The sequence below is a fragment of the Kryptolebias marmoratus genome, linkage group LG17 (assembly GCF_001649575.2).
Source record: "Kryptolebias marmoratus isolate JLee-2015 linkage group LG17, ASM164957v2, whole genome shotgun sequence".
Classification (NCBI taxonomy): domain Eukaryota; kingdom Metazoa; phylum Chordata; class Actinopteri; order Cyprinodontiformes; family Rivulidae; genus Kryptolebias; species Kryptolebias marmoratus.
This window is the reverse complement of record NC_051446.1, coordinates 1,802,624-1,828,128: the sequence shown is the minus strand read 5'-3', so window position 1 is coordinate 1,828,128 and position 25,505 is coordinate 1,802,624. Positions and strand designations below refer to the sequence as shown.

General features: G+C 40.5%; 1 protein-coding gene across 7 annotated transcripts in view; it reads right to left on the bottom strand.

Moving 5' to 3' along the window:
• pot1 (protection of telomeres 1 homolog) overlaps positions 1–25,505 on the bottom strand; it is a 134,741-nt gene that overhangs the window by 105,738 nt on the left and 3,498 nt on the right. Inside the window, exon 1 of one of the 7 annotated variants that reach the window (XM_037980785.1) lies at positions 4,426–4,477. The exons of 5 other annotated variants lie outside the window; for them this stretch is intronic. The gene's annotated coding sequence lies outside the window, so the exon portion shown is untranslated. Of the gene's footprint in view, positions 1–312; positions 332–4,425; positions 4,478–25,505 lie in introns of those variants that run through there. One more of the 7 variants, XM_037980786.1, reaches the window with a different exon arrangement.

Genomic DNA, 25,505 nt, shown 5'->3' with positions numbered 1-25,505 from the left:
TGTAGAAGAGAAAGTGAAATTCTGTAAAGATCTCAATGAAGTGACAGAGTATTCCCAAGAAGGAGAGAGTGGTGAGAGAGAGCAGATTTGAATGGACATGTTGGTAAAAGAAACAGAGAAGATGAGGAAATGATGGGCAGGTTTGGTGTCAAGGAAAGGAACCACGAAGGACAGATGGTGGTGGATTTTGCCAAGAGGATGGAAATGGCTGTAGTCAATACCTATTTTCAAAAGATGTAGGAACACAGGGTGACCTGTAAGAGTGGAAGCAGGAGCACACAGGTAGACTACATTCTGAGTAGAAGAGCTAACCTGAGGGAGCTTGTGGAGTGTAAGGTTGTAGCAGGGGAGAGGTTGACCAGACAGCATCAGATGGTGGTGTGTAGGATGACTGTTATGGTGATGGAAAAAAGCAAAAGTGGAAAACAGAAGTTGTAGAAGTTGAGGAAGGAAGAATGTTGTAAATGGACTATACTTATATAGCAGCTTTCTAGCCAATTAAGCTACTCAAAGCACTTTACAACACAATCTGTGCCAAAATTTACCCATCCACACAGACATTCATACAGCACTGAATCTCTATAATCTCCTAGCTATAAAGCTAATCTGACTAAATAATTTTATGGAGAATCAGTGCTTTAAACTCCATTCATATACTCCATGCATCGGAGGGAGTGAGGGGTTCAGTGTCTTGCCCAGGAATTTCGACATGTGACTCCTGCCAGGAATCAAAACTCCAACTCTCTCATTGGAAGATGACTGCTCTAACCACTGACCCACAGCTGCAGGAGGAATTGTGAGGAATTCAAAAGGCTCTGGGTGGTAAGACTGCACTACTACAGCAACAGTGATTAGAGAGACAGATAGAAAGATACTTGGCATGTCATCTGGTCAGAGAAAAGATAATGAAACTTGGTGGTGGAATAGTGAAGTGCAGGCAGTTATTCAGAGGAAGTGGTTGGACGAGGAAAAATGAGAGAGTGAGAGGACTGAACAGAGTAGACAGGAATATAGGGAGATGCAGCATAGGGCAAAGAGGGAGGTAGCAAAGGCAAAACAGAAGTTGTATGATGAGTTGTACATGAAGCTAGACACAAAGGAGGGAGAGAAAGACTTGTATTGATTGGCATGAAAGAGGAATCAGGCTGGAAAGGACGTGAAACAAGTTAGGCTTGTTAAAGATAGAAACTGTAATTTTCTAACAAGTGAGGAGATTGTGATCGGAAGATGCAGGGACTACATCTGTGCCCCAATGAAAGTGTAAGGAGAGTAGAGGCCATAGAAACTGTGGACCAGGAAGTGGAAAAGGTGAGTAAAGATGAAGTCTGCTAAGCTTTGAAGAGGATGAAGAAGGGGAAGGCAGTTGGACCTGATGACATACCAGTGGAGGAATGGAAATGTCTAGGAGAGATGGCAGTGAGGTTTTTGACTTGATTATTCAATGACATTTTTGAGAGTGAGAAAATGCCTGAGGAATGGAGGAGAAGTGTGTCGGTACCAATTTTAAAGAACAAGGGTGATGTACAAAATTGTAGCAGCTATAGGGGAATTAAGTTGATTGGCCACACATTGAAGATCTGGTAGAGAGTTGTGGAAGCTAGACTTAGATAAGAGGTGACTATTTGTGAGCAGCAGTATGGTTTCATGCCAAGAAAGAACACCACAAATGCCATTTTTGAGGATGTGTATAGATAAGTACAGCAAGGGTCAGAAAGAACTGCATTGTGTTTTTGTGGATTTAGAAAAATCATATGACAGGGTGCTGAGGGACGAACTGTAGTGTTGTATGAGGACATCTGGAGTAGCAGAGAAACATGTTAGACTGGTACAGGACATGTATGAGGACAACAGGACAGTGGTGAGGTGTGCTGTAGGAGTGACAGATAGCTTCAATGTGGAGGTGGGACTGCATCAAGGATCAGTTTTGAGCCCCTTCTTGTTTACTCTGGTGATGGACAGACTAACAGATGAGGTCAGGCAGGAATACCTGTGGACTATGATGTTTGCAGATGACATTGTGATCTGTGGTGAGAACAGGTGGAAGAGAACTCAGAGAGGTGAAGGTATGCACTTGAAAGATGAGGAATAAAAGTCAGCTGTAGAAAGACAGAGTACATGTGTGTGAATAAGAGGGAGGCAGGTGGAACAATGAGGCTACAAAGAGTGGAGGTCACAAAGGTGCAGGATTTCAAGTAGTTTGGGTTGTCTGTGATGACTTAGACATGTGCAGAGGCCTTCCTCTGCATGTAGTGGGTATATTAGTAGAAGGATGTTAGAGTTGCAACTGCCAGGAAAGAAACATGATGGAAGCTGGAGTGAGGACAGGATGGGAAAGACAGAGTTAGATGGAGGAGGATGACTCAATATGGTGACCCCTGAAAAGGGAACAGCCAAAAGAAAAAGAAGAAAGAAAAAGAAAAATTTTGTCCCATTCCTCTTGACAGAACTGAGTCAGGTTTGTAGGCTGCCTTGCTCACACACACCGTTTCAGCTCTGCCCACTAATTTTCTATGGGATTGACATCAGGGCTTTGTGATGGCCACCAAAACAATAACTTTGTTGTCCTTAAGCCATAAGTAAATTCCAGGGGTGGAAATTAGCACCCGCCACTGGCCAAATGTGGGTAAATATTTGAAGTGGCGGGTGAATTTGATCAACACACACGCCACTGTGGCGGGTTGGCAATTTGAACAGAAAAGGTGTTATTTGTCCTCTTGACATATAGGGGGCAGCAATGTGCTCGAGTTGCTTCTGTTACGTTGAGCCACGTTCCCCATCAGATACGGTTCCCCTGCGTCTCTGTGCTGCGTACGCGGCAAAAAGCGCACGTTCATGTTCAACGCTCATAACCGCTGCACTGTGCTCGCGCTGCAAGGGAACTACGGAGACCATGAAAGGTCAAGCAACTTGTTTTGGCGAAGTTAACCCACTGTTTTGCTAGCGTGATAGATAGACAGGCAGACTCTGTTATGGACAATATAGACAATGTGTGGACAAAAACAATTAATAATTAAAATAAATACAGAATTGTTTAGAGGGGCAAATATTTATCATTAAAAAAAACAAAAAAACAATTATTTTAGGAATAAAATGTGCTAATAATATCATAATATGGAGGAATGAAAAATGAATACCTCATCAGATGACGTTTATTACTTTTTAACATCTTTTTAAATCAATCAGTAACTTTATAACAATGATACTAAGAGATAAATTCATCATAAAATACTGTGCTTTAATTTCTGCTCTAAGAAAGTAATTTGGGTATAATTAATTTGTGTGACAATACATTCTACCAGCAACAGCACATCTGAAGCAGTCTACTCTGAACAACTGTGAATGTTTGTGGCTTTAGGTTTTGGTCTGTCATCTGTCTGAGAATAAACGACACTGAGCTGCTGACAAACACTGATCCAGCCTGTGATATCTGGTTTAATCCAGTAAGTGTCTTCCATCACAGACCAATTCATTATAAGAATAAACCTCTGACAGGACACACCAGATCCATGTCAACAGCAAGGCAGGAGGGTTAAAGTGTGTGAGGTATTTCAGAGAAAAAACGGGGAAAATGTTGGCCATTTTTTCCAGCAGGTAGCACACTGCTTTCTATCAGAACTCATTAGTTTGATGTCAGCCAGATTTGACCTCCGAGTCCCTTGGTGGTACCTTGCCAGCCACAGACAGCAGAGCGGGGAAACCCTGCAAGGCAGACAAGCTGATCACTCAACCATACACATACCACTCTGTCAAGCAGAAAACTAAAAATGAAATCAAACAAACCTCTGATTTAGACCAGAAGGGAGGAGCCTGAGGCCTGAATTAGAGCCGGACAAGTGATTTATTCATGAGTTCAGGTTGCTCTGTGGTTACAAGCTGACCAAAACCTGCAGATCCAAAAATCTGATTTTCTGAGCAGGGTTGGGCAGTATTCATTATTTAATCAATCAATCCTCTTTATTAGACACAATTATGGTCCATAAACAGACAGAACAATAAAAAATGAAGTAAAATATAAATAAGAAATAATAAAATTGTCAAGTTTTCCTCTCTTTAAACCACCTCGGCTTCTGCCCAAACTTGAAAAAGGCTTGCTCTCATCAAAGAAACGCAGGAACCACTCATCTCAGCGACATCTTTTATTTATCTTTTCTTTTTTCCTTTGGATTCTTCCAACTGACAGTGCAAAAACCACCATGACTTTACATGGAGTAGTCAAGATAGTTAAAGTCACAGAGCAGGTTGAAAATCTACAAACAGATGAAACAAAGTCAATTTCAGATCACAATGAACTAATTAACTAGTTTTCCAGGAAATGTTAATTTACTTTTAAGTTATCAGTGAATAAAGAAACAAACTACATTCCAAATACATAAACCCATTTCATTAACAGAATGCAGATTAAATGATATAAAGTCCAGTTCCTACCAGTGGTGTCTCTGTGGAAGCTTGAAGCTGAGGCTCTTTGTCTGAAGAGATCATTAAGAGCACAGGTGTGCCAAGTTACCTTATAGGCTTCTGAAGGCCTGAGTGAAAGAGATGGGTGCGCTTGATTCTCTCTGATGCATGTGCCAATTGGGTGGAGATAGCAAATGCACCCACAAATGCACCATTTGCTGTTTTAACTTGACAAAAATAAAAATAAAAAAAATCATTCACTGACATATAAACTAAAACACCAGTGATTCCACAAACTGGAGAAGAACCTTATTGAGCTTTGAACGGGATTGATCAAAGTCTGAATTATGCTGTTTGCAGAGTCTGTTAATCTACACATACATCTGTGCATAATGTTTAAAAGCACAGCAGCGCAAGTTGGTACACTGGCATTCACAAATATCTGACTGGCACGTCTCCATTGCGGCACTCTAAGGAGCATCCTCATGCCATCATTATAAGTGACCTGAAATTTATTCATACTGCTTTTCCTGTAGCGCCGCCACAGGTGGGCTATATACATTGGAGTAGGGCTGGGCGATAAATCGATTTTATCGATTAATTCGAATTTTCTCTTTATAAAGATTTAATTTGGGTAAAATCAGGATTTTTTTTTTACTCCTCCGAGTGCACTCTTTGGGGCTTCCGTAGTTCGGAGTTCACTTCACCCTGCCCCGCCCGTCCCTCAAGACGCACACGACACAACAATATGGAAGCTACCAAAGAGGATTTACTTCCCAAAAAAGGCACCGTATCTTCTGTTATCTGGAACTGGTTCGGTTTCGCAGCCTCTGACTTAGAGCAACAAACAGATCGCTGCAAAATCTGTTTGAAGGCTGTTGCTAGCAAAAGCGGGAGTACGACAAACTTGTTTCAACACTTGAAACAGAGGCACTCTGTGGAGTGGGAGAGATGCTACTCTTTGCGACAAACTCAAGCTAGCAGCAGTCCAAAATGCACCGCCAAAAGACAAGCTACCTTAGGAGAATCATTTTCAAACTGCGTTCGCTACGACAAGACGAGTGCCCGGTGGAAAGCCATCACAGACCCCGTCAGGTTTTATATCACAAAAGATATGGTGCCTATTTATACAGTGGAAAAGCCCGGCTTTATTCAACTGCTGAAAACTTTGGATGTCAGGTATGTGCTACCTAGCCGCAAACATTTCACCGAACTTTCCCTGCCACACCTGTACAACAACACACGTGAAAAGATATCAGGAGAGCTGGAGGATGTGCGTTTTTTTTCTGCAACAACAGACTTATGGTCCAGTCGAACAATGGAGCCGTATATGAGCTTAACAGCACATTTTGTTGACAAAAACTGGGCCAGTCCCAGAAGGGATGATTCAAATAAAAGGTTTTGAAAATATTTTCTGTAATTTGTTATTTCTGTTTAAGAAAGCAAAGGAAGGATGAAAATTGATTAAAATCGAAAATCGAATTTGGGATGAAAAAAATTGAGAATTGTTTTTTAGACCATATCGCCCAGCCCTACATTGGAGTACAATATGCTTTAAAAAGTGCAGTTTTAACAAATACTGAACACATGGAGAACTTCCGAAGAAGTATATTAGCCTGTACATATTAAATACAACGCTGCCTGTGAGTATCTCTATCGTCAGACAGGTCAGCGGTGATGTAATGTCCCAAATATTTGACCTCATCAGTGACCTGAAGGATGCTACTGGACAGGATGAAGTCAGGGAAAGATAATTTAGTATCTTCTTTGCTCTTGACAATCATGATGTTGATCTTTATTGCATTATATTTAATATCATGCTGTAACCCATATTGAGAGCAAACCCAAAACAGTTGCTGCAGACCATCACTGTATGGACAAAATAACACAAGATCATCAGCATACATCAGGTGGTTGATGGTTCTATTACCAACCCGACAGCCAGTCCTACATTGATTCAGCAGCTTAGATAAATCATCCATATATAGGTTAAAAAGACAAGGAGACAAGATGCTACCTTGTCGTACAACATTACCCACATAAAAAGAAGATGATACAGAGTATCCCCATTTTACAGACATACTCTGGTGAGCATACCAATACACTAATATTCTTAGTAAATATTTCGGAACTCCTCTCTCATGTAATTTGTGAAACAATTTTTCATGATTAACATGATCAAATGCTTTTGATGCATCTATAAACATAAAAAACACAAAAATTGTAGTGTTATGTCTCTTGTATAGATCTAAGATTTCCTTGAGAGCAAAAATGTACATATCGGTGCCAAGTTTTGCTTTAAAACCAAACTGATTATCAGATGTGGCTATAAACATCTCGATTCTGCTTAACAGAGCCCTCTCCAAAACCTTTGATAAAATACTGGCCAAAGCTATGGGCTGATAGTTGTCTTTGCTATTTATTTTACCAGCCTTATCTTTTACAATAGGCACTAAAATCTAAAACTGAACTCAAGTCCTATAGCCCAATCAACATCCAGTCTGATCACTTTAATCAGCTGATCGTATCTTTCATGCAACAGCACTGCAACTCCACCGGAAATTCTGCCCCGCACGAACTTGGTGCTATAGTCAGTGGTAGATTCACCAGCACCGTAAAAATGTTTGTGCAGGGTGTTGAGTCTTCCTAGGTCCTGCTTAGGTAGGAAAGTTTCTTGGAGGCACAATACATCACACTCTTCCAGAAGTTTATCCACCACAAGACGGCGTGATTTGTCCGCTTCTGTGTGTCCCACACGCAGCCTACGCACATTGATGACGCTATATTAATGTTTATTTATATATGAGGGATTTCCGTGCTAGGACACGATTCCTCTCCTGAAGCGCCATATGTAATCACAGGAACACGGCGTTGTAACTTAGTCTCGCTCCCTGATCCGAAGGTCTCACTGTCCGTTTTAGCTCTGGATTTACGCGCCTCAAAATAGCGGCGGACATAAGTGCCCGCTGGCCAATCCTCCGACATGATTGGAGCCAATCCTCCGACATGTCACACGCTCCCCCAATTTTCCAGAGAGATAGGAAGATAGCGTTCCAGCATCAAGCTCAGGAGAGAACCGAGTTGCAAACACACTCACCGGTTTGGTTCTAATCACTGGAATGCTGTCCACAGTTCCAGTACCAAATATTCCAACATTTCTGCGCTGCTCCTTGTTGGGACGCACGTCCATTCCTCTGCCGTTCTGCACCACTGCGTTTGAAGGCCACTTATGTTTTCGAGCTGCCTTCTTCACAACAGTGCTCCATGCTTGGGACTGGGACAGTGCGTCCTCACTCTCTACATACACAGAGTGTCTGTACCCTAATGAAGATGCTCCAGACAGCTTTAGTGCTCCAGCCGCAGTGAATTGGTCATGTGCAAAAGTACACAGTACTTTCATAAAACAGTTCCACAAAATGAGGGTGTAGAAGAGTTCGTCTTTTAGGGTGCCTTTAGCCACTCGTAAAACCCTGATGGATCCACCTACATCTCGCACCTTCAGAAATGAAGCAAGAAATGAACCAAGCAGAGTGGAACCAAAATAGGTGTGGAACAAAAATCAGCTGCTTTTACGTGTTGCTTGTGTAGCACCCAGTTAGCTTTTACACTGCTATACTGATAAACAGAGGCTAAAACACAGAAGACTAGATTCTACTACTACTGGAGCTGGAGGATAATAATAAATAACCAAGATTGGAGCTTTTTCTTTTTTTGATAGTACCATGTTTTAAACAACAAAATGTAATGACAAAAATGTGTAAAATAAAGAAACAAAAATAACCCAACTACCACAAATTGTGTACAAATTACTGCAGCAGTTATTGTTAAGTGCATTCAGTAGGTATTGCCACAGAGGGCAATCAAATGAGCTGCATTTTTGATACAACTAACTTGCTCCGCATGAGTTTGTGGAATTTGAAGTGTTTATAAAGGTTTACAGAATTTTTATATATCCAACAGTGAGGAAAAGTTGTCTGTAGACTCCGGTGTACTGGAAACTAGTTATTATGCAGGCAATGCTGTTTATGAGATGGCAGGCCTTAGGCTATATCAGCCTCATACCAAACCACAGGACAAGGTTAGTTGTAGGCATATGTATACATAAATCTAAATAAATAAATACATTATTGGGATTTACAATAAAATAATACTGTGACTCCGAGCCAGAGCGGGAAGAGCTGAATGAGCATTCAGAGCAGGTGGCAGCGGTGATGTCAGCAAAGCTCCGGAGCTTTGTGCAACTAAAGGGGGCACCCTAAAAATATGTAACTGGACACTGAATTTGGAGTAGAAACAGTGAAATGGTTTGTAAATAGTTTATGTGTGGCAGTAGTTTGTGAGTAGTTTGTTTCAATGTAATTACTTTTTCATATTTTTTCAGTAAATACACGTTTTGNGGTCAGGAAAACGGCGTAGCACCTCCATCTTGTTTTTCAGTAAATACACGTTTTGACAAGTTGAACTTGTTTTGGGACAATTTTTATTATGTACTTCAGAAAAAATAAGTATTTTATTGTGTTTATATATCCTCTACTGTATAATATTCATATTGAGAGTGACTTCATTTGCAGAACAGGATTCGTCTCAGCGTCACCTTTCATTTGAGCCCTCACTGATGCCTGTATGTTGAAGCATGTAGGAGTTAGAGCTTTCTGAAGTTACATATCCATTTGGCACAGTTTAGATAGGACCTGGACTTTCCCTCAGAAAAACATCTAAATTATAGTGATTCTTTTGTGCTAATTTTCTAAAATTTAAACTTAACGACAATAAAACTTCATTCTACAGCCTCATTTGGTTTTTCCGGTCTCAACACCCTTCCTCCATGTACAGTAAGTTGATGAAAAAAGAGAAAAATCTAGGAGAGGAAAAAAATGCTTGAAATCTCTGTGTTTTCACTTCAATAACTACTAATTGGTTAAAGTTACAATCATTTTGTCTGCTCAGGCAAAAGATTCAAAGTGTTAACTTCACATGGAGCCTAATCTTTAGTTTGAACCACAAAAGGCTTGAGCTTTTTCAGGTGGAGTGGTAAGGGGTTAACAAAAAATGCACTTGAAAAAAATAAAAATAAAAAACAAAAATAAAACCTATATTCAACCAAAACGGTATGGATTATTAAGTCTGTAAACTAAACTGCCCTTCAAAAAGTAATAATCATTAGTTTTATAGAGAAGACGGACAAAACTGCCAGTTTTATAAACAAAAAGTGCAAACTAACAAAAGCCCACAGCGACAAAAGCACAAATGCGACATACTGGCTCGCAGAGGTTCAGCAGTTCACCTCGGTCATTTGGTTTGAATCTGAAGTGCTCCCACACCCCTGCTGTTACATTCAACCTTGAAATCAATTCTTTTTTGTTCCCCCCCCCCAATATCAAACAGCGTTTCTTTAGCTTGCTAAGTCCTCACAGGGGCTAACGCTGCAGAAGTAAAAGATGATGTGCCTTGGCTGGCTACCTGACGCGATAGGCCACGCCTCCTTTACGCCAAGAAAAAGGGAGGAGTCATTGAAGAGAACCGGAGCTGAGCCTTTTGTCATCCAGCGTCTTCAGTAGAAAGAGAGAGAGACACGAAGGAACAATAATGCCAACAAATGAAAATTACCAACCTCATTTTAATTTATCATGCAATTAATTGATTTATTGTTTATCGCAACAGGCCTATGTGTCTGTCAGCGTAATATCCAGAGGCTGGAGGCGCTACCAGGAGACAGGCCTGTACACCAGGAGACGTGGAGGAGGCCGTAGGAGGGCAACAACCCAGCAGCAGGACCGTTAACTCCACCTTTGTGCAAGTAGGAACAGGAGGAGCACTGCCAGAGCCCTGCAAAATGACCTCCAGCAGGCCACAAATGTGCATGTGTCTGCACAAACGGTTAGAAACCAACTCCATGAGGATGGTATGAGAGCCCAACGTCCACAGATGGGGGTTGTGCTCACAGCCCAACACTGTGCAGGACGCTTGGCATTTGCCAGAGAACACCAGGATTGGCAAAATCACCACTGGCGCCCTGTGCTCTTCACAGATGAAAGCAGGTTCACACTGAGCACATGTGACAGACGTAACAGACTCTGGACATGCTGTAGAGAGCGATCTGCTGCCTGCAACATCCTTCAGCATGACCGGTTTGGCAGTGGGTCAGTAATGGTGTGGGGTGGCATTTCTTTGGAGGGCTGCATAGCCCTCCATGTGCTCACCAGAGGTAGCATGACTGCCATTAGGTACCGAGATGAGATTTTGTGTGGTTTTGTTGTCAGCACATTCAACTTTGTTCAGAACAAAGAATTCAATGAGAATATTTCATTCATTCAGATCTAGAATGTGTTATTGAGTGTTTCCTTTTTTATGAGCAGTGTATTTTAAACAAGCACATTGTCAAATAACATTAAAAAAAAATTCCATTGTTGTTTCAAATCAGTCAGTGTTCTGTATTTAGACTGAGATCAAATGTTACCATTTTAATTTCAAATTTAACCATGCCACAATATTTATTATAGCTGTGCCAAAAGATCGGCCTGTATTTGGTACCAGTTGATATTCACCCTGATCAGCTCAAACTGGTGACCGGTCAAATCCTAAAGATCTGATTTGTGTTTTTGGTTAGTACTGATAAATCTGACGTTTTTTGGTTTGTGAATGTACCACCAGCACAGGATCTAGAAGCCACAGCAAACATGCCTTTGGTGGCTGATCAAACTCAAAAAATAGCCAATAACATACAGTCACCAGATAAGTTTCTAATAATCAGGCACCAGTTCTGGACTAGATGGTACCTACGTTTGACAACCTGATGCTGTTATGTATGATACAATGAGTTGGTCCACTAATAAGAAAAAAATTACTAGCATCACATTTAGAGACAGAGTGTTCTTAGATCCTGAGCCCTTCATGGCCAAATGTTCTGAAGTGTTCCCTAAAACTGATTACAAAATAAAGTTGTAAACACAGCAGCGCTGCAGACACACCATATTCCGATTTATACAACAAAGCAAGAATGTCAGCCTTGAGTTAGGCAGTATTGCTCTTTCTGTGACAGATTATAAGCATGCACATTTTGAATAGACATTGCACAAACAAGAAAATATAAAAGGTTTCCAAAACGAACATTCTTAATTTGTTTGATGTTTGACTAATAGCCTGTAATGCTAGTACTGTCACTTCATGACGAGTAAGTTCATCTCTCAGAAAAAAAATGCTTATTGATGAGACATCTGAAAAAACTAAGAAAAACTTGAAACTAAGGAAAGCAAAACTAACAATGTATAAAGCTGAAGTTTGTCATCTTCAAAGTAATCTAAGACTGGGATTTTTCCCTAAAAAGCAACAACATAGAGCTCAGCAGCTGGCTGTATAGTCGGCTGACCTCTGCGTTGTGTCGGCACTAATCTCTGCCACATGTCAGGCAGTCCATCCTGACCTGCCGGGAGCCTTCCTGCTCCTACTGGCATCACCAAGTCTCAACACTCATCTACCCTTGACCAGCCACTAATTCTGTGGGAACTAAAGCCTACCCTGATCACAGGGCAGTTTACTGAAAAAATTCAGAAACCTCACAATGTCTATGATAAGAGTATAGGTTGCAAACCTAATAGGAATAAGAAAATACTCATAATAGTTGGTCGGAAAGGTCAGTTGTTAGTACTGTCCCATGCCCTAATTAGCATCAAGTGGAATAGGCTTAAACACTTTATAGCGTTTTCAAGGTTTGAAACTTTCAATGGGAATTAACAGGAATGTATGGCAATAAAGTGTAATTAAACCTGGAATCCTAAATACTGAAAGTTGGATCTTACCGTGAATTTTAAATGTACTTAGGAAAAATATATTTTAGCATAATCTTAACTAAAACCAAATTTTATTTCCACACAATGAGAAGTACCATACCCTAAATATGATAAACTATGACACCTGAACATGTAAGAACAGATGGAAATACTAACATATTAAAAACTTTGTTCAGATCTAGAAATAGTTTTGATGTGAAATGCAATGTTGCATGTAAAATGACAGAGACAAAAACAATGATTAAAGAACATGTAAAGTTTTGTTCAGAATTGTATGAATAAAATTTGACGTTTTATGTACATAAATTCAGACACTTCATAGATTTTTTTGTGAATATGCTATTTACTGATTTTAGTTTTAAATGTTATATTTGTGTTACAATAACATACAGATTGTTTAAATTACCCCCAATTTTCAGTGTATCCCCATAAATTCCCATGGAATGATTTAATTTTGGAACATTTTCAAAACTCCCCAGTTCAACTTCCCATAAAAAGTTTTCAGAAATTTGCCAAAGATTTTCTGGTCTTTTGCAACCCTTAGTGCAACTAGTCAACTAGTAAGGCTCAAAATACACACTAGTTGACGAATACGTATTTAAAGTGGGAACAGTTGACCAATAAAGGCCTAAGTTGCTTTAACTAAGAAATTACTCCGCGTTTGAGGCTTTACTAGTCAACTAATCAACATTTTAGGTGCACTAGTTAGCAGTTTTAGCCATAGCACTTAACTACTAAGGCCAAAAAGCTTTAACTAGTCTAAGCATTTTGGACATTACCTGTTAACTAGTAAAGCCAAAGTGTCACACTAGTTGAATAATTTGGTCTGTTCTAGTTAACCAGTAAGCATTTTACATGCACTAGTTAACAAGTTCATGTTTTATAGCTCCACTAATTAATTAGTATAGACCAGGGGCGGCGCCAGGCGGGCGCTAGGGGGTGCTATAGCTCCCCCTGGAAAAGTCATAGCACCCCCATAGCACCCCCAGGAAATATTATAGATTTAGTTTAGTTTTTTTTTTTTAATTTAATTTAACATTTTGAATGTGCAGTTGTTGTGGCAATTCTCTCAAAAGACTTATAATTTCCAACAAATAATTATTATAAATTGTTTAAACTAAAAAAAAGAAAAAAAAAAAAACGTAACCAAATTTGAACTTTGTGGATGCGTCACTTCCGTGAAGCAATTGAGAGGAACGCGTGAGATCAATATGGATCGTTTTTTGGAACCAAAGGTTCCACGGATGGAATCAGAGAAGGGTGGTTTTTTGGAAGAAGACTCCGACCAGCAAATAAATGTTAATCTCGATGAAGGAGATCAACATTGCGGACATTTTTCCACCACTGCTGCAAATGCTAACAGTGTTAGCACTGGACAGCTAGAGGATCTAAGCAGATGTCCTCAAGACGGACCAAGTCGACCACTTCTGCAAAAATACCCCTCACGCTTGTTTGGAGTGCAAAAGAGAAGTTTTAGCAAAGGCTGGCTTGATCAATATTTGTGGTTGGAATACAGCGTGAGTAAAGACTCAGTGTTTTGCTTTGCTTGCCGGCATTTTCTAAAAGGAGGGCACGGATTCCACCTAGAACCGGCATTTACCGCTCTCGGTTTTAATAATTGGCGGAAATCAGTTACATCATTAAAGAGCCACCATGAAAGTGCCGGTCACAAATTTGCTATGGAAGCATGGAGTGAATTCAAATTAAAACACACAAGTGGATCAAACTCCCCAACATGCTCGACAAAGGACATTCAGCGTTGGTTCAGGAGAACCGGAGGTACATGATGGGCGTTGTAGAAAGTTTGTACACAGCTTGTCAAGGAATCGCGCAGCGCAGCCGCAGTGAGAAAGAGGATTCAGCCAACAAAGGTAACTTTCGTGAGATGCTTGATGTCATTGGAAAATTTGATCCCACTGTTCAGAAGAAGTTGACATCTAATCCATCTAATGCCAAGTACGTTCACCACGACATACAAAACGAAGTATTTAATGTAATGGCTGAAATGATAAGAAAACAAATCAGCAACGAAGTGAAGGAAGCTGAACACTTTGCTATTTTGGTGGATGAAAGTAAAGATATCAGCAAAAAAGAACAGATTTCAGTGATTGTTCGTTATTTGCAGCCAGATTCAGAGAAAGTGGTTGAAGAATTTTTGCATTTTACCCCAGCAGAAGGATTAGATGCAGACTCGCTTTTTGAGAGCATCAAAATGACACTTAATCGTTGTAATATTGATGTAAATTGTTGCGTGGGACAGTGTTATGACGGTGCTGCTGTTATGTCCGGATGCAACAATGGAGTTCAAGAAAAGTTGAAAAAAGAGGTGCCACAAGCCGTGTACATTCACTGCCATGCTCACAGGCTGAATCTTGTGTTAGTAGACTGTGTACATCATGTTCATGCTGCAGCCGATTTTTTTGAGATAGTGCAAATGCTTTACAAGTTTTTTTCTGGGTCAGTTGTTCATGATCTTTTTCTGAAGAAGCAGGAGGAACTTGTGTTGGTGGGAAAGCGTCTAGAACTTAAGAGACTTTGTGACACCCGCTGGGCGTGCCAGTATGATTCCCTTCGCGCTGTCAGAAAAACTCTCCCAGCTGTTATGGCTACGCTGCATGATGTTGTTCACCAGAACAGTGCTAAACGGAGGACAGAGGCTAAAGCTCTCCGTGCACTTATAGATGAGAAGTTTGTTCTGCATCTTGTAATTTTTGAAGATATTTTCAGAACAACAAAATTTATGTCTGATCAGCTACAGTCTCCTAATTTAGATCTAGCTGCAGCAAATGACCTGGCTCATGCTGTAATCACTGCTATAACAGAAAAACGCACAGAAGAAAAATGGGAGACACTCAGAAAAGAAGCAGAAGATCTTTGCAGCACCACAGGAATAGCAACAGAGTCTGTACAAAGGCAGAAAAGGCAGACCCAAACAGCTAAACATCTAAAGGATTTTATTGTGGACACCACAATTGAAAGAAAAGGTGCAGACAGCATGGAAGACCTAAAAACAACGTCATTCTATTATGTTATAGACAGGATGCTAATGGAACTGAAACAACGTTTTTCTTCAGAAACCAATGAAGTTCTGAAAGGTTTGCCAGCTCTAAGTCCCAAACACCCATCATTCCTTGACAAAAAATGGATTCTGCCTATGGCCTGTCATTATGGAGTTAATGAGGAGAACTTGTCAGCAGAACTCCACCAGGTTCGCCGGCTGCTGAAAAGGAAAGAAGAACAGGGGCATACAATCAACAACACGCAGGACTTCCTATCTGTAATGCGGCCTTACAAAGATGCATTTCTGGACTTGTATAAGCTGATTTCCATATCTTTGACTCTACCAGTAACATCGGTGAGCTGTGAGCGCAGTTTTTCTTGTTTGCGTCGTTTAAAGAACTATTTAAGAAACAGCAGCGGAGACAGTCGAACAAGTGACCTGGCACTTCTTGCTATCAATCCTTTAAGAACCAGGACCCTGGACAGTGACAGCATTATTGACGCGTTTGCCCTCAACCACAATAACAGGCGGATTGTTCTGTTATAAAGACTTCAGATGGTGAGTGAATGATTTCAACCTTCTTTGACTTTGTAATGCATTCAGCATTGTTAACTGAAATTGTCTACATATACGGACACATATGGAGAAATGGAATGTGAATGTATTGTAATGGTTTACATAATACACATTATAACAACAGTAAATGTATCATGTTTGTATATGTTTTAACTGAATTGCAGAATACATTATTCACTATACACTTTATTAATGACTGGTGATGTCAAGATTTTATAGTGCACTATGTGGGCATGTGTGTTAACTATGGAAAAAAAAGATCCATCATAGCCCCCTCAGTAAAATGCTTAGCCCCCCCTTAGCACCTGCAGAAAAAAAAATTCTGGAGCCGCCCCTGGTATAGACAGAAATTCTTCTTATACGCATTTTAGTGTTTACTCTATGATTCTTTATATATTGTGGTTTTACTTCAACTCTACTTTTCTGTGACTATGGTAGAGGAGGACCACAAACAGCTCAGCTCTGCAACATAAAATGCATTTTGTATAAAAAGGTACAATTTCCAGTAGCTTCTACCACTGGAAAAAATACTAAATACCTAACAACTCAGCTGGTGATTTGCTTCTTTTTTTGTTGTTGTTGCTGTTTTTGTTTGCTTTTTTTATATGTCAAGTCAGCAGCAGTCACACAGAAGTGTCGAGGGAGGAATAGTAACACTCTAGTGCTCAAAGAAAAAAATATTAAAATTTCCATATCCTCCTCGAGGAAATAATTTTGGTATGAGGAACATTTAAAGGATAAACCAATCTAAAGCAAGTCCTCAGGAAAAATGAACAGATAGTTTGACCCAACACGAGTATCTATCAATTTCAGCTTGTTGACACAATCAGCCTTATCTCACAGTCTTGTCTCTACTTCACAATGTGTAGAGCAAAATTTAAATTAGGACAGTTTATCTTGGTCTGCCTTCTGTGGTCGGTTCTCAGATTACAACAGCAAACAAAATTTTCTGGTCTGAAATAAAATTATTTCTGTAGGGGTGTATCATAACCAAGGAATAACAAGATAAGGTGATGTGGGGAGAAATCATATCTTCAATGAACAAACAGTAGGTATCAGTTCTTCTGCAACAGTGCAAATAATGTGACATGAAAAGACTAGCTGATGAGATTCATGAAGAAAATAAATATTAATACAATGTGAGTGGCTCAGCCATAAACCAAATGACCACAGAGCCTCTAGACCTGTTTACATGAATAAATCTTTTTTATTCATGGACTTATAAAATATAATACCCGATCTTGGGTATGGCCCATCAGAACATCTCTGTGGGCCATTCTCTACCATGAACTGTCTCAATGAGTCCCCCACTTCCTGTAGTGAAGGCCATTAAAATGGATCTTCTGAGTAAGACCTTGCCCCAACTCTCTCTTCTGCACCTCTCCATCATCATCATCATCATCTTCACCTCTCTGTTCCACATTCTCCTCTGTGGTGATTGACTTGCCGTGTCTGCCTGCACTAATTTTCCCAAAAGGACATAGTGGTGGTCAGCAGAAATTCAAACCCTCCTGGGTATCTAGGTTTTCGTAGCCTCACGAGCTGAATTATTCCTACCCGATGTCATCTCTGCTCTCCTCTACAGCAGCTGATCATTGACCTCATGTCTGTCTCCTTCATTCCTTCTCCGTGTTCTTCTCTAAATCATATGGTCAAACAAGTATTTTTAATAGCTTTAAATAAATTACACATCTTGCTAATTCACTTTTTTAATATAAATAATATTTTTAAATTAATCACCTGGTATTAAGTGGCTGTTCCTACACCCTAATATTAGACCAACCTGTCTCCTTCCTGTCTGTCCTCATTCTTTCTTTCCATTCTCTCAGATGAATGACATGAACTTTGTGTTCAGGAGGTTTAAAAAATACAGCAGCCAAACCACATAAAAACACGAAATCTTAGTTTTAAATGATATCCTTGTTTGATATCAGTTAGTGATCGGACGCTTCATCTGATCAGATTCATCACCGCAGCTCTGTAGAGTTATATCCCAGAGGAGACATTTAAACTCCCAACTTTTGTAATTTATCTGCTTTATGATTCACCATCAAGTTCAACAAATGATTACCGTCTGAACAACAAAATAACACAACCAAGTTCCTTTATTTTTCATGTCATGCTGTGTTCTATTGTAAATACTGATCAGTAAACAGTTGTAACCTGAACATTTTCAGGCCTCCTCTTGACACAGGTTTCATGGAAACCTGACAGAACTTCCTGCTGTCTTTCAACCACTTTGAAAAGATATTTTCATTGCTACAAAATCTTTATCCTTCTGCCTCTTCAGCTTTCTGCCTCTCCATCTTTAGCTCTCTGTCATCAGATGACAACACGATTCAAATGAAAATCATTGCTCTCCCGCGCAACAGGAGGGGAGGGGAAGGAGTGGAAAGGCGCCTGATCAGTGACGTGTCTCTGTTATCGATCATATTATTTACACATGCGCAGACAGCAAGTAAATACAGAAAATGCTACTGGATTTGCGCCACTGTGGACACAGAGTGGAGCAGGTCTCCTCTCTGCTGGGAGATTGACAGCTGTCAGTGCTTGGGGAAGTGGGCGGGGCTTACGGTACGCTGCAGAATGAGTGCTTTCTCACATTTAGCTGCCAAAGTCTCCAATAACACAGAAAAGTCAGTAGATTTGTCGCTAGTCGCTTTAAAAAAATGGCCAGACGGATCTGAAAACTCGTTAAATATAGCGACAAAGTCGCTAAGCTGGCCCCTATTGTGCTCCAGCCCGTGCGGAAAACATTGCGCTGCACATTGGTTCCTGTTCAAAAACAGGGCGTGTGCGTGTGTATTTTTTTAGCGTGAGAAATACAAAAAGTGCTGTGTGAGCGTTTGCGCTTCACAAAATGCGTGTGTCTCACGGTCAATGCGTCAAACTTGAGAGCCCTACTTTTATTCATAGACTAATTAAAGATTGTGACTTATGTTAAGACTTTAAAGTTCACAACAACACAAATTAAGCTGCAGAGAAACCAGCGGTGTTAGCCGACATCGATCCGGTGTTACACCAGCTGATGCAGCTGCTGTGATCCACTTGTCAAGCCGTAAGTCTCTGGTTTTAGAATATTTTTTTATTTTTTTGGTTTGTTGGTTTGTGTTCCGCAGTCATGTCAACAAAGCATCTTGTCCAGAATGGAATTAATGTGCGTCTGGATGCTGGACGCTTATAGGGAAAGTCCGACAACAGAATATTGCTCTTGTAAATGTTTCACCACTGCCATTACAAAGCACTCGTGGTGTATCCTTCAGAGAAATTAACCCATGTAAGAGCAAGAAATCATTCCAAGGGAAATACCACTAAAGAGAGCGTTCTTTTCTCAGAGTTTACAAAGTAACTGCCATGTGGGAGAAATTATAAAAACGACATCCTGATGTCCCATTCTCCTGAAGGCAGCATTAGTAATGTTTTGCTAATGTTAAAGTAATACAATGCTTTACTGTTTCTTAAAACAACAAAGGTTAAAGAAAAAGAGCAAAGATGGTGGGGGAACACAATTCAACATATAACTGGTTAAAAACACCAATAATAAGTCAAAGATAACATTAGTCATTCCATGTATTGTAGTAAATTTAATTTTTAACGTCCAGTTCTGCAATTCCATCTGTTTTCTCCCCACTGCTGAAATCATAGGGTCCTACCTGTTCAGTAACTGTTTAAAAGAAAAAAATAATGACAAGACCAAGAACACAAGAGCTGCTTTCGGACCAGACAGTTAAAAGTACTTCTATGAAGCACAGGGTTCCCCCCAGAAAAGAAGCTAAGCCCGGTGGTAGTTGGCCGTTTGCCGGCCAACCGTGATTTAGTAAAAAAGAAAAAAAAAGATTAAAGTTGACGGGAAAGTTGAAAATATGGCTATTTATTATGTGATATATAATACGCTGGGGGAAACCCTGGAGCAGTTACAAAAAGTCCACATCATCAACAGCTACAAGACAGGAAGAGCACTACAAACCTTTAAAAGAATTATAGAAACAATAGGACAAAATGATAATGGCAATGGCAGCAGAAAGTTTTGTTTAGTTTAGTTTTTGTACCTGTAAAGTAAGTGGTGGCCATTAAAAATAAAAACAAGAATGTAATGCACTTAAGTCAATTGAAGATACCAACGCCAACGCTTTTAATTATCGAATTTTATCGATTCGTTGTTGCAGCCCTACTTCATGCGTCTCCATCTTTCAGCACTTATGACTCAAATGCCGACAGAATACGGTGGGTCACAGAATATGGTGTGCCGCCGGGCAGCACAGAAAGCCGCTGCTGTAAAGCATGTTGCAAACCCACACGTAAAGCAGCGCCATGTCGCAAAACGGAGGTTTTTCGCAAAATAGTTATTTTTGCTTATTATTTATCACTTATATAAACTGAATGTATGCAAAGTGACAACACTAATACATTCATCGTAGCCTACGTTATGAAATATTTACATGAATCATTGATACAATTATGACAGAACGATAGAGACGATAGAAACGATAGAAACGATAGAGACGATAGAGACGATAGAAGAAAATATATCACGATAGACACTATTCTATCGTCCCCACGATATGTATAGTTATATCGCCCAGCACTAGTTGGAGACATTTTCTCTAAAACAAGCACTACGTTACTGAGCTTTCTCTTTGCCACTGGAAATCTATAAATATTTGCCTGCAGATTTTTATACAGATGGATTTAACTTATTTAACCCTACAGAAAAAAAAAATCCAGTATATCTGTTTTTCAAGACAGAATATAGATCCTTAACATTTTTATTTTGGTCACACCTCAAAACACTGGTTCACCAAATTACAGATTTTTTTTTTCTAGAGTACAAGGCTTCCATTAAAATAATTAGGAGCTTTGCCCAAGTAGTATTTAGAAAAAAAATTCACATACAAAACAAACAAACCTTTTCCTCAATGTTAGATCTGTTAGATTCATTAGGATCTTTCACAGGCATGTAAGGCCGGGACTTACATGCCTTCTGGTGTTATTTCTGAATGAACCGAGGTAGAAAGAGGGGTTGAAGCCAACCCACCTCAATGCACCTTTGTGTAGTGAAGCATAGTAACAGAGCTGAAACAGTCAATATATGAAAAGGTAAGCTGGCTTTGCAGCTGAATAATGTGATAAATTGATGATGTATGGTAAGACCACCTGGTTGCAGGATTAAACAAGAAACATGATTATTACTGAGGGATGATCGATGATGACTTACTGCATCTTATATTTAGTTTAAAAATTGTGATGATGTACTGTGACCACCCAGCCCTAGGATTTCAAAGCCAAAACAACATAGTACAACTTCATTTCGAGGAACTCAGCTATTTTTTTTTTAATTGGCAGTATATTCGTAACAATGGCGGATTACGGTAACAGTGAAATTTGTGAGCTTCCTGCTCTTCTTGTTGAACATGAAAAAGAAAATTTGAGAATGTTATGACAGAGATGTCCATCACGCATTTAATGCACAGTGCAATAAATAAAAGCAGCTGAGTTCTGCTCCACACATCTTTTGGTTCCACACTGCTTGCTTCAGTTTCGAAAATTCATATCTGTATGGGACGTGGGCAGCTCCATCTGTGATTTATGAACGGGCAGAGGCGGCATAAAGAAGGACTGGTCTGTGCACGATTTCACAGAACTGTTTTATGAAAGAGCCTATTCATTCATTTATACTGTAGCAGCACTCTCTCAGCCTTGTACTGGTATTATTAACTAATTATTAAGAGCAGAGAATAAGTCACCCGTCAGGATGAAAACTCAAAGGAAAAAATAGAGTTGTAATTCATTCTCATGTCTCGTGAACTCTAACGCAAACCAACCATCAACTCACAAGATGAACAGCAAATAATATTCCTTTGTTGAAAATGCTGTTTCCTTATCACAGCTTCTCCACTTTTGTTGTTCTTCTGATTTTATTTGTAAACACCCTACAGACAGTCCATGCAGCTAATTGCATATTTTCTCCACTCAGTAGAAAAACTGTCCTAATGAGTGCTGTGAGGCAGTGGTTTATTTGTGGTGCAACCACTGACCAGAAAATTATCAGGTGTTTAGGTCCGCCCCCTTGTGTTGCAGGGGGAGGCTACCGAAACTTGGCGCCATTTGTGGAAACAATGGAAGCACTATGGACAACTTTGGCCCTGTGTTGTTGCTGTTTTTTTAAGCTTATAGGGATTCAGGAAGAGAGGCTCAGTGGAAGAAATGCTCTGGATGCTGCAATTGTTGCGCGGAGTAGGACAGCTGTTATCCGCCGGAGATTTCAGGCTTTACAGCGCCTTCAGCTGGGGGACAGACGTCATAAACATTGCAGGGTAAGCTAACGCTCTTGTTTATATTCCTAACGTTCCTTCTTTATGCTTGCATCTGGTCACAACCACGACCAATGAGTGAACAGGAGCTAAGCTTGCGTCACCTATGAAAGCAGGGCCGACCCAGCTGGCCCTACTCCGAAGCAGGGACCAAAAAAGCAGGGACCGGCCTCGAAAAAATCCAGGTGGAAACATGCACAAAGCAAGCCGAGTAGTGGAGCCGGGACCTTTAGAGCAGGTAAAAAAGTGAAAAAGGGGCACTAGATGCCCAGGAGGGTTTGAATTTCTGCTGACCACCACTGTGTCCTTTTGGGGAAATTAGTGCGGGCAGACACGGCAAGTCAATCACCACAGAGGAGAATGTGGACAAGAAAGGTGAAGATGATGATGATGATGATGATGATGATGATGATGATGAGGGAGAGGAACAGAGAGGTGCAGAGGAGAGGGTTGGAGCAAGACCTTACTCAGAAGATCCATCTGAATAGCCTTCACCGTAAGAAGTTGGGGGGCTCATTGAAGCAGTTCATGGTGGAGAATGGGCCAAAGAGATGTTCTGATGGGCCATACCCAAGATCAGGTATTATATGTAATAAGTTCATGAATAAAAAAGATTTATTCCCGTAAACAGGCAAAAATAAAGAAAAAAGAGAAATAAATTGGAGGGGGGGGGGGTTGGATAATGGATATGGGGGCGCTGGGCCAAAAAAGGTTGAGAAACACTGTGCTACAGGATGCCTACTTTTTCGCTTTTTTCCTTTTTATCTGTAGTGCATAAATACGATGCACTGCTAGCCCACAGCAAACAAGTACTATTAGACATTGCTACCTTCCACATTGTCTTTGGAGCTACAACTCATCGTACGCACCTGCAACAACTCCACCGTCCTTGGGAAGGACAAGAACCACCGAGCCTGACTGAACACACTGACATGAGAAGAGAGCTCCGGAGACAGCAACTAAAGCAAAGCAAAAGGGGAAAGCTCTATGCTAGGCTAAAGGCCCGTGCTAGCCGACCACCGCTACCCAGCCTCCTGCTAGCTAACGTGCGGTCTCTGGAAAACAAGCTGGACGAGATGAGAGCCAGGATCACAACTCAGCGGGAAATAAAAGAATGCTGCGCTTCGATTTCCACTGAAACCTGGCTTTCTGACAGTGTCCCGGAATACAGCATTCAGTTACGGACACACACTGTACACCGAGGAGACCAGACTGCAGCCTCCGGTAACTCTGGTAGCTGGTGAAGAGGGCTCAACGGTGCCTGTATTTTCTGAGGAGGCTTAGATCCTCAGAAATTTCTACAGTCACGCTATTGAGGGCATCTTGACCAGCTGCATCACTGCAGGGATTCCCCCAGTGTATTATAAGTCTGGCGGTTCACCAGGCTTTCCCTACCCCGCCACCAGGCTAAGCTCCGCTTGTTTTTGGAAAACACGTAATTTTTTATACACTTTTTTTTTTCACACCCACATCAACTTGACAATTTGATCACCGCGAGAGGGTGCATGTGCCAACAGTGGTGGTTGTGCACCTCCTAGTTTTTGTAACTTGGAGCAGACCACGCACGCCGCACTCCATTCAAAATGGACGATTTTGGTCCTCTAGCGGAGCTAGTTCGCCTGTATCAGCATTTATATGATCCCTCTATGAGATATCACAAAGATAATCAAACGGTTCAAAATGCATGGAAGGAGATTACTGCTGCAGCCGATAAAAAGGAGTTTATAAACCACAGACGGAAAAAATATTAGTCCTATGATGGACGCACCACAACTAAAGCAAATAAATCAATGAAAGTCAAACTGAATGCTTTAGGTTTAAACATCCTCTCTGTATCACAGCCAGAAACAACAGTTCTTCCTCCTGAATACGTGCAGCCAAATTTGATGTGACAACTATCTGCTCGGGTACCCGCGGTGAGGTAGATAAAGGCAGCGGTTTTGGGGGTGCGGGTGGGAAAAACATGTAAAAAAAAAAAAAAGGCGTATTTATAATAAACAAGCGGAGCTTAGCCTGGCTGCAGAGCCAGCCTGGCTGACGACCTGCCAGGCTTATAATACACTGGTGGAAACCCTGAATATCACATAATAAACAGCCATATTTTCAACTTTCCTGTCAACTTTAATCTTTTTTTTTTTTACTAAATCAGTTATTTCCAAAGTGCTTTTTGTAAAACTGTAGTTGTGTAAATATTTGGCACAACTATCTTACAATATCAAACAATAAATAGCCATATTTTCAACTTTCTGTCAACTTTAATCATTTTTTTTACTAAATCATGGTCGGCCGGTGAACGGCCACCGACCACCGGGCTTAGCCTCTTTTCTGGGGAAACCCTGTATTGTAAGATATTTGTGCCAAAGATTTATATAACTCCAGTTTTACAAAAAGGCACTTTTTAAATACTTTTTTTAAAAACAAAAGTACAATTAAAATAAATACAAATTATTTGTACCCAATTTGAATTCTAATTTAAGTCACATTTACAAATAAATTAAATTAACATAAATGAAAAAGTGCAAACAAAGCACCAACACACATCTCACATCAAGACCAATGAATAACAACAGAGAACTGAAAAACAGAGAGATGCTGTACTGTACTGTGCTTTTTGTGGCACAGGCTGCATGTTGGATCACTACATGCATAGGCGCCGGAACCACTGGGGCCAGGGGGCCATTGGCCCCCCCACTTTCCGGCCCTGCCAGTGCGCTGCGTGTTCCCATCGGACGGCTGCACAGACTGCACGCGACTCTCACAGACTGTGACCAACGTGTCTCTGTGTTTATATAGAGACGGAAGCACAAATAAAACCTACAGCATTGAGATCTGGACCAAATTTTTAAAGCTCCAGTCCAGGGTCATAACAGTCACCAAAAAGTTTCTGCACATGCGACAGCGCGGAGTCGGGGTTGGGATCATTAACACGTGAAAAAAGGCTCTGGCTCTGATACGTCCGTGTCTGGAACAATTCTGTCAAAAATGACATTGGAATTCTGTATTTTATTGCCACATCTGGTCTAAATGCAGTATTTACAGCATCTGTGGCGACATTTTCTTTCCAATGCCCCATTGGGATGAAAAGAGAGAGAGAGAGAGAAAAAAGAATGTTTTCAGCTCATATTCGTTAACAGCTCCTCCAGTCAGACCAAATGCTCCACTTTGCCCAGAGAGCGGATCATTTTTGCTGTTAGGTCAAAAAAATAATGGTGCAATATATACATTTTTTTCTCTCTTTGGTTGTTTAAAACCCACCTATCAATTCGGAATCGATGGTTACCACATGTTTTAAGGTAAGGGACCAATGTCAAATGCAACGGCTGAGCGGAGCTTCTCTAGCCTCCATCGACTAAAAACCTCACTCCGGTCAACAATGACAGAACAGCGGCTTAATCACCTTCTGTTTCTGCATATACACAAAGACTTAACTGATAA